Consider the following 11,019-nt stretch of genomic DNA (forward strand, 5'->3'; position numbering starts at 1 on the left):
CATCAAATGGCAGTGACATTTATATTTCATTGCGTATAGTAATTGCTCTGCAGTAAAATCATTCAAATCAGTTCAATTTTTGCTGATGATATTCGTTTGTTTTATGCCTGCGGTATTAGGTAGTGAAACATCACGTCATCATTGTGTATCAAACAGTGCCACCTTGAGGAAAAAATATGCACTGCACAAACTGAGTCATCAGATATGTAAATATAGTCGCGCAGGAAAAAATACTTACACATTTACATACATCGTGTCTGTAGCGACCCTATACACTTTTTATTTTATATTTTACAATTTTTTTCTTGTTATATTGTTTATAATGAATAGATTGAGGAATACTAAGAAAGTTGATGTCTAACTTTAAAAGATGAAGGAGGGAGAGGGTAGAGAATGATGTCCCAGGTCGCTAAAGACCCGAGGTACACTGTTAGACTTTGCTGTAATTTTACAGTTACTTACCGCAAAAAAGCCCAGTAAACTACCATATGTATGTTTTACGGTTAACTACTGTAATATGCACTGCATTATGGGTATTTTTATGCCATTTACAGTAATTTACTGTATATGGGAATTTGCGGTACTTTACTGTTTGCTCAAAAGCAGTAGTGTTACTGTAAATTGTTCTGCGGATGAAAAACATGAATCTGAATTATCAATTTAATGTCTGGGTAAGCACAAGTGTGTTGAAATAAATGTATTTTTTTAAATGATTAAAAAATAATATATATAAACTTTGCTTACATCCCACAAAATTTAAATTTTATTCGCATGCAAAGCCCGCGCAACAACCTGGCAGAGGTTATATAAACTGAGGTTTGTTTCCGGTGCAGGCGCATAACGGACGTCCCTTCTGAGTGGATCGCCAGATGTCAGCTGCGAGTTTTCATGTGGTAAGTACTTTTTTACTTACTTTTAAAACGTAAACCATTACCAATATCTATGAAATTTTAAAATATGAAGAAAGTAAATATATAATCTAATTATAGGCTATTACTTGGACAGTCTGAGGGAACTGTTCGTTTTCCTCAAAAACTGCCGCTTTCATGAAAGTCATTCAATTGTCCTAACTGACTGACTGCCTTTTCCAGTACAGATGTACATGCACCCAATCTAGTATTTTCACGAACAATGTTTTTCGACTTTTTTACTGCCAGTTATGGTATATTTTACTCAACAGTTAAATGAATGCCGTTAAATGTGTGTGTGACGTCATTTGAAAAAGCACGAGCGCTCTCTCTCTCTCTCTCTCTCTCTCTCTCTCTCTCTCTCGCTCGCTCTCTCGCAACGCGCACGTTCTCTCGTAAATAAAACAGTTACGCCAGTACATACACAAGAGAAAAAAATTATATTCAAGGAAATTTGTAATTAATTAATTCAAGAATGAAAATGCATTCTTTATTATGGCTTCTTGTTTGTTAATAGAAGCAAAGTCAGTGTTCTCTGAAGTTTCATATTAATTCATTTTTATATTTTATTGTATATATTCTCTTCTCTCTTTTTTTCAGTATTGATTGTAATCTGATTGTGTAAGTGATCAATCTAGCAGTCAGTCTAGATCTGTGATGTATCTTGTTCATTACATATAGTGATTAGTCAATAATCACTGACGAAAAACAATGATTATTCTTTTTCTCTTTTTTTTGCTTGTTTTAACAGGAGCTAACTACACCCCAAAGGCTCTTTTAATAGCCACAGCACTGGGCATATTTTGCTTTGTAAGTATGTTTTAACTGTCAGACGCAGTATGTGACATTAGTTGTGGAGAGACCCCCCCCACATGATTGTAAAGCGCTTTGGGTGTACAACAATACACAATAAAGCGCTATATAAATGCATCATTCATTCATTCATTAGATTAACTGCAGCTATGCTATGCAGCAAATTAGAGTAATCAGAAATGTCTTAATATGATAATAATTAAAGAGATGTTTTGCTATATATATATATATACACACACACACACACACACTATATAAAATAAACCGATAAGGGAGCTTTTGATATGCGCTGTGACGCAGTTCTTACAAATTACCTTTTTTGTTCGTTGTCTGTCATTTCGAAGCTTAAGTTGCATACGGTTTTCTTTAGTTTTAATTTGCCTAACTATTGATCTGACCCAGTAGACGCCATAATCCCACTCTGTCTCTGTCTGTCTCTCTCCCGTCCCGCGGATTTTTTATTATTTTTTTAATGGTGGGTGTTTACGCAGTTGGCTAGAGCAGTGCTATATGGACAAAAGTATTGGACACTATATGGACAAAAGTATTGGGAGACCCTCTTCTTTAGAACAGAAAAAGGCACTTCCAAAACTGTGGCAACAAAGATGGAAACATAACTGAATCAGTCATTTCTTTTTGAACCTTGCCTTATAGACAGAGGCATTGTCATGTTAGAATAGAAAATGGTCCATTGTCTGTTGCTATAAAATTAGAAGCACAGTGCCCTAGAATATCATTATATGCTTAAACATTAAGATTTGTACTCATGGAAATTACTAAAGTAGTTCATTAGAAGGAGGTGTCCCAATACTTTTGGCAATATAATATCAATGTGTGTGTGTATATATATATATATATATATATATATATATATGATCAAGCATTCCACACCTGTGATATGCAATATCTCTCACATATGCAGTGATGTTTGCTCTTTTCCTCCCTTTTTCTTGTGTGTCAGCAGGAGCCAACTACACCCCAAAGACTCTATTAGGGGCCACCTAGAATCACGGCACCTTTGGCTTTGTAAGGTTTTTTTTTTTTATATATATAAATGATCACTTAGATGTTGGGCTGGGGATTGACAGAGATTTCATAATTCCATTTGATTCACATGCTCTTAATTCAGTTCTGATCTTGAATTCAGTTTGATTCACAATTATTCTTATTCTCTTATTCTGATATTCTGACTCAAAAGCCTATTTTGGTCTAATATTTACAAACAATACAAATGTTGTTACAGTAGCTGATACACACTGATATCCCTTGGATCAAGAGCTGTCACAAATAAAAGATACTTTAAAACACAGCCAAAAAAAAGTGTAGGTTTGAAGGACCATAAAGTTATTCAGTGTACCTTTAATGTGATTGCAATTAATGGAGTTCCCTGACAAGGATGTGCAAAAAAGCTATACTGTTTAAACAGTACTATACTAGGAATAACTGCCGTTGCACAAGTTGTTACCTTGTCTGTCTATGAACAAATATAGATGAGATAAACTCATGACCATTTCTCACACATTTCCCCTCTGTTTTGTTTCAGATCAGCTGTCAGTGGTTATGGAGGCCATGCAGCCAAGACCAACTAGGATGCTTGTTGCCATATTTCTTTTTGTTGCACTATTGTCATGATCTCTGCTTTGGTTTGTTATGCATTCAGTTCTCTGTTTTTTTTCAGATCAGCTGTCATGGAGGCCATGCAGCCAAGACCAACTGGGATGCTTGTTGCCATATTTCTTTTTGTTGCACTACTGTCATGATCTCTGCTTTGGTTTGTTATGAATTCAGTTCTCTACTTTTTTTGTAATGTTCTATCTAGAATAAAGCACAATAAAAAAGTAAGTAATAGTGACAGTGAATAAAAAAATATACTGTTGTACATGGACTCAAGTCACTTATTTGGAATGTATTAAATTCAATGGCATTCATGTAAAATATTTAAAGGTTTTATAAAATAGTGTAAAATAAATTACAGTAAAATTACTGTAATAGTATTAAACTGTAAAACTAAGTTACGGTAAGGATATAGTACTGTAAAATTAAGTTGCGGTAAGGGTATTTTAATGTAAAATGAAATTGCGGTAAGGCCATCATACTGTACAATGAAATTGCGGTAAGGGCATTATACTGTAAAATTAAATTGCAGTAAGGCCATCATACTGTAAAAAGAAATTGCGGTAAGGGCATTATACTGTAAAATGAAACTGCGATAAGCTACTGTAAAGGAGTAGTTACAGTAACTTACTGGCAATAGTGCTGCCAGTAAGTTACCGCAAAAATACAATAAAAAGTCTAACAGTGTATGTATTTAAGGGTTAAACTTAAAGTACAATTCAATTCACCAGCCTTTTCTTTGTTTAGTTTGCACACTGAACCTGTGTTGGAGCTCTTAATTTTTTAACTCTCAAAGAGCACCAGAATTAACTGCAAAATGTACAAAATCAGTAGACAGACTATGTATCAGAAACAGCACTGTCAAGTAGAAGAGATAACACTGGTGCCATTCACCAATAAATTAAACACTTTTTACACTACACATCCTCAGAATGATTATGATCACTGTTTTGCTTTAGTAACAATTTCATATTGACGCTAATGGGGTAATTTATTAGACTGTGGCTGTCTCAAAGGCTCCCCCTTTGAGCCACTTCTGTCTGCGAGCTTAAAAACACTGTCGCTGAAAACTGCTCTGCTGCTGGCGCTAGCATCGGTTAAGCGAGTAGGTGGCTTGCAGGCTCTCTCGATAAGCCCTGCCTGTCTTGATGTTGGGCCTAACGACTCCAAAGTTGTCCTAAAGCCAAGACATGGGTATGTCCCTAAGGTGCTCTACACTCCGTTTAGAGCCCAGGTTATTACTCTCTCTGCGCTTCCTCCTTCTGAGGAGGACCAGGAGTTTAACCTTCTCTGCCCAGTTAGGGCACTGAGAATTTACATCGAGCGTTCCGCCCCCTTCAGGCAGTCGGAACAACTCTTTGCATGCTTTGGCGGCAGCACCAAGGGGTCCCCGGTCACAAAGCAGAGGATCTCTCGATGGTTAGTTGACGCTCTCGCACTAGCATACTCCTCCCTGGGCCTTCAGAGCCCCATAGGAGTGAGAGCCCATTCCACTAGAGGCGTGGCCTCTTCCTGGGCGTGGTCTAGTGGTGTGTCCATAGCAGACATCTGTGCGGCAGCTGGCTGGGCCTCGCCGTCCACCTGCATGGCCTCCATTATAACTTGGATGTTCCGGCCTTGCAGGCCCAGATTTTATCTGCTTAAAGTGGCACACGCCTGTCTAAGGCGGTCTAATTCTCAGGCACTGCCTGATTCTTTCAGGAACGCTCTTGGCCCTATTACTAGTGCTGAGGCTGTACATACGACCGTTGGAACGATTATCTGAAGGCTTGCCTCCTGCAGGGCTCACCCTGCGCATAATTGGTCCCTCTGAGCCTTTATTGCTCAAGGCCAGTTCATATCAGTCGTTCCTCTTTCATGGCACCTCTTCGTATGCTTTGGCGGCCGCACAAAAGGGTCCCCGGTCACAAAGCAGAGGGTTTCGCGATGGTTAGTTAACGCTATCACACTAGCTTACTCCTCCCTGGGCCTTCAGAGTCCCATAGGAGTGAGAGCCCATTCCACTCGAGGCGTGGCCTCTTCCTGGGCGTGGTCTAGTGGTGTGTCCATAGCAGACATCTGTGCGGCAGCTGGCTGGGCCTCGCCGTCCACCTGCATGGCCTCCATTATAACTTGGATGTTCCGGCCTTGCAGGCCCAGATTTTATCTGCTTAAAGTGGCACACGCCTGTCTAAGCGGTCTAAGTCTCAGGCTCTGCCTGACTCTTCAGGAACGCTCTTGGCCCTATTACTAGTGCTGAGGCTGTACATACGACCGTTGGAACGATTATCTGAAGGCTTGCCTCCTGCAGGGCTCACCCTGCGCATAATTGGTCCCTCTGAGCCTTTATTGCTCAAGGCCAGTTCATATCAGTCGTTCCTCTTTCATGGCACAGCGGGATTGTATTTGTTCCCCATAGTGTCTAGCGACGCAGTACGAGTGAAGTATCGAAAGGGAACGTACTCGGTTACTTACGTAACCTCGGTTCCCTGAGATACGGGAACGAGTACTGCGTTCCTTCCCGTGCCATGACGTTGCACGACTCAGTGTCGTCGCTTCAGTCGAATTTACCTGAGATCCTATGGCAAAATGCCCGCTTAAATAGCCAGATGGCCCCGCCCATTCTGGCGGGCTTCATCGCCATAGGCTCGTGCAGCGCCGCTGCCGAGCCATTGGTTTGTTTTTTATTTACTGCACGAACCAATGGCCGTGCAGTTATCCCGTATCTCAGGGAACCGAGGTTACGTAAGTAACCGAGTACGTTATTCTACAAAAACAGTAAGTCACTTGAATCTGTGAAGTGATTTTACAGCGATTTTACAATGATTTACTTGATAGTTTCTTGCTGAAAAACACACGTTTATCCGAGTCATAATTGTTGGTTATTTATATTGATATTTTAATCATGCTTATTAATTTGAATAAATGGAATTTATTTATAATTTATATATTTTAATTAATAAATTATGTATCACTTATATTATTTATCCAGAATAATCCCAAAATGCTGATGCTTTAAGCTTTTTTTCCTCTATTTTTATGATGTTTATTTAGCCTTAGTTAAAAAGTGGAACTTAAAAACCCATTAGCTGCTCACACTGCTCAAAACTCAGTCATTAGTATGAACTGTCATTACTGCTAATAGGCCTCTAGGACCAATTAAAATGCCTCTCACTGCCTCTGATATATGAAAACTGATATTAAAACCAAAGCTGTCTACAACAACATGAACCCTGTTATATGTTATTCTGCCAGCAAAGTATGACAGTAAAAGAACAGCTTGTAAATCAGCCTCATTATTGTGGTCTTTAAACAGTGCACCTCATTATCTTGTCTTCTTGAGCTCTCCTATCTCTCTTAACATGGGGAGACATTCAGACAGGTGTAATTACTAGAGGAACCATGTCTGTAACTCTGCAGAGATCCACATCACATCAAATACTAGCAATCCACCTAATCGCACATGACAGACATAATAGGTGCAGTGAAGAGCCTGTTTGGACAGTCTTCTGTGATGGGTAAAATGTCCATGGATTACCTGGATAGAAGTTTGTATGTAGCACAGATGAGACAGTGGTGTGCTTTTGGATAAGCGATGCAATATAGAATTTTTTAGCTGATAATGGTGGTTATTCTATAGTTACAGCACTCAGTTTCTTCGAGAATGATTAGTGGCAGTTGGAGGAAACCCAATCTGAATTCAAACTCCTTTTCATTGTGATATAGTAATGGTGACCCTGACATGTCACAAATATTTGCTTATATACTGACATCCGTGCACCATTCTAATATCACAACATGAAACCCGTCATAGTGTCTTTGTTCTAGTATAAAGCCAATCTCACCTACTATTTCTTTTTCTATTCTTTTCTAAGGGTTCTGGTTTCAGGTGACAAAAACTTCAGCCAACAGCTTAACAAAAAATGTGCATCTGAGGGCACACACACAACCATTGCTTATGAATAGGTTCTCATATAGCACTACAGTATAGCTCTGTTTGCCTTATACTATAATGTTGTTTAGCAATCAATCTTATTTAAATATCAACATGACCACTATCTAACTAGTATTATTTATTTAATAAAATTTCTATCCAAGCTATGCGAGTAGCAAAATAGTATCACTCAAATCCATTCAGGCCGGTGATGAAATCATAGCAATGGTGTACAAATAAATAATGTAGGCCTATTTATCCAGAATAGTCCGAATATATCCAGAAATAATAATAAGGGATAATGTACAGTCATGATTTACTTCCAATATTGCTTATTAATAAAACAAATGGAACTGGAAGGTTGCATTTGCCAGGATATATCCCAGCACTGCAAAGAACCAACATGAAAAGAAAAGTATGTCTGTAGCAGCAAAAGCTACTTGTAATAAATTAATATAGACTTGCTCAGCCATGTGCAGCTTCACCACGAACGCACACAAAGTGCATCTGAGCATTTGAAAGGAGCCGTCTATCAATAAAATTATGCCTTTGTAAAGCATTTGGAAGAGAAAAACCGAAACCGCACATTGTTAAAGGGGTCATAGATAACAATTTCACCTTTTTAATTTTAGTTATGTGTAATGTGGCTGTTTGAACATAAACAACAAGTTACGATGCTCAAAGAGCATACTTCCTGGGTTAGTGACATCACAAACCCTGAAATTTACAAAAACCCTGCCCCCTGGGAGCATGCAACAAAGGGGGTGGGGCCATTTTATGTTGTGGCACGTAAACAAAGGGCAACGCTGTTTAGCTCCGTTAGCCATTTAGCAAAATGCTAATTCATACGTATCTGCCAAACGCCTACAAATGCCTACAAAGTTCTTTTTAATTCCACCAGTGAACTTCGAATGTTGGTGTTTGTTAGCGTTTATGTGATCAGTGTAAACTATTCTTTGATCATAGCTTTTGTGCTCGTTTAGCTACAGGCACGCTAAATATGGTTCTGTGTTTGATTTGGCCACTGTAATAAAGCCATGGCTAGTCTTCGTAATGGGCTCATAGTTCTGATGACAGATATTTGAACACATTGTACAAAGACAAAACTAACGGTGTTATACAGTCAATAGCGATCACTGCAGATTCACAGTCTGTAATCAAATAATCCCTTCGAACTGCTACAAATACAATCATTTATTTTGTGGTACTAAATCTTTAGTACGGATAAAACTGTATAACAAAAGATAACCATCAACAGCAGTAGCATTTACAAATAACAGCATATCCAAAACTACAAAAAAACATACCATTCTGAAATATCCTGTAAGAGTCATGATTGCATAGGTTCTGCTCGATCCTCTTCAATAATATTCTCTGGGTCTGACTCGGGCTCAAACTGATATGGCAATATTGATACCACTGTTTACAATACACTGGAAGCGCATGCAACTACAGAGGCGTGACGTTTCTGGACAACGTGCCCCAAGCGGTTAGCGAATCATAACACACTGGGACAGCAAACCAATCCGAGCCCATTGCGAATTTCTGAGAGAGGAACCAGGAAGTCAGCATATCATTTTTAGGAGAATGAAAAAGCAGCGTACAATAAAGGTAAAATATGTGAAAAATAATGTGATTTTTTTTTTAAACGAAGCATGAACACATGTTACAGTGCACCCCATAAACACAATCAAGCAAGAGAGAAAAAGTCGGTAGACCTCCCCTTTAAGCAAAGCGTGCATTTGCATTAGCGCTTGTCCTGTGTAATGAAGCCAGCATGTATATTTCTCCTTGAAACATTATGCAAGTGTACACTTATTCAATGTTGCATGTGTGTTTGTGTGTAACTGGCAGCAAGCAGAATACAGCTCTGTAGCGCTTACAAGTACCCTTACGCAGAAGCTCAGAATCGATTCTGAAGTATTCCGAATCATTGAAGAGAGAATCATGACGCATCAGAGAATCAATTTTTTTCCTCTCTATTATTTACCAAAAAACTTGAAATATTCATTGGTAATAAATAAACATGCTTTTTACACACATTGGCAAAGCTGTTAAACCTTTTTGATATTTTTGCACTATTTACAAAATAATGAATTTTGCTTGAGATAAACGTCAAATGGCAGTATTATTACTATTATACTATTGCTACTGTAGTTAGCCTGCATTTTATTGACGTGTCTAAATTTGATATTTAAGATGTTTAAATTAAATACAATAAACTCAGCAGATAATTAAACATATGTAAAGTGTAATAATAAAACATTTATATAGAAACGTCTTGTTCATAAAATAAATATATAAAATAATAATTCAAAAATGTTGCATAACACCCATCAACAATCTCTATTCTAATAATACAAATCACAGGAGGCATTGCTGTTCACATAAGCAATGGCTTGTCTTTTTACAGTTAACATGCCATTCACACACCAGCACCAAAATACCAGTAAACCCTGTGATGTTAGTCATCGGAAAAGACGTTTCACTATCTGTCTTTTTTTTTTTTTTTGACCCTTAAGGGACAGATCATGCAGAATGTGCTGATGCTAAAAGCTCATGAGCAAGATGCTGAAAAAGCAGCGAGACATGGCACAACAGTCAAAGACGTTTGTCTGGGATGTTTACATAAAAAAAACAATTAAAAAGCAGCACATTAAACAACAATGTGTTCTGTGCTAACAGGTCTTTAATGTAAACAACACAGAATAATCACATCATCTTTATGATTGGCCCAGACCTCTTACTTCAGCACATCCAAACCTCATACGTGATCTAGAAGTACCAGTAATGCCAGAAAAATTGCCAAATGATTTACCAGTATTTTTAAAAAGGTCCTGTTCACACGTTCAAATGGTAATTCTCTGGAAAAGCATAACAATGATTTTGAGAAACCTAAGAGAGATTTCTAGCCAAATCAGATATTATCAACTGAGGGAATAAAAACAGCATCCACAACAAAACATATGATAGATTTGTGAATGGAGAGTCTTGGGTTGCATAACAATGACATTTGCTCCTATATATTGGCAAGGCTCCTGAGGAAGTCAACCTCTCAGATATAAACAGACATGTTCAAGGCACGAAAAGAAGCTAACCTATGGCTGACACTGAAAGACGAAAGTGGGAAAATGTGTGGGAAGTAATGGCAGAAAAAAAAATATTTAAGAAAACAGCAGAAATGCATCATCATTTTATTTAAAGCCGGGTAAACATAGGATCGTCTCTCACGGTTTGCCTTTAAATGAGCTAATTTTAGACACACTGTGCTGCTGGAAAGCCTCTGGTTAAATGTAACCAACACAAACATTTGTGAAATGCCTGTTTGATGTATCTGCAGCATTTCAGTGGTGAATTCATTGGAGAATGGACGGTTGCCCAAACACAGAGAAATTGTAGGGTTTTTCTGCTTTTGTCTTTATGTGTGCTCTAAGCACGTGTAAGCTGTAGTTTTCTCTCTGGTGAGCTAATCACTGTTACGTAAGACTTGGCATGTGTGTGTATGAGTGCATGACGCTAAGTTTGTCTGACCATTTTTGAAATCTGTTTAAACAAAATTAAGTAAAAGTGGATAAATGTTTGTGTCTGTAAAGAGCATTTATAACACACCTGGAAACTAATTCCTGTCGCATTTAAAAACATAATTTTCTCACATAACTTCCACCTCATAAAATTAAGTTATTTTGAAGTGACAAATTTAAGTAATCTCAAAGTTATTTTACATGATTCCCATACATGATTTAATTTATTCAATTTTATTTATACTTTTTG

The sequence above is a fragment of the Sinocyclocheilus rhinocerous genome, unplaced genomic scaffold (genome assembly GCF_001515625.1).
Source record: "Sinocyclocheilus rhinocerous isolate Xijiao unplaced genomic scaffold, SAMN03320098_v1.1 scaffold36, whole genome shotgun sequence".
In the NCBI taxonomy this organism is placed as follows: Eukaryota; Metazoa; Chordata; class Actinopteri; order Cypriniformes; family Cyprinidae; genus Sinocyclocheilus; species Sinocyclocheilus rhinocerous.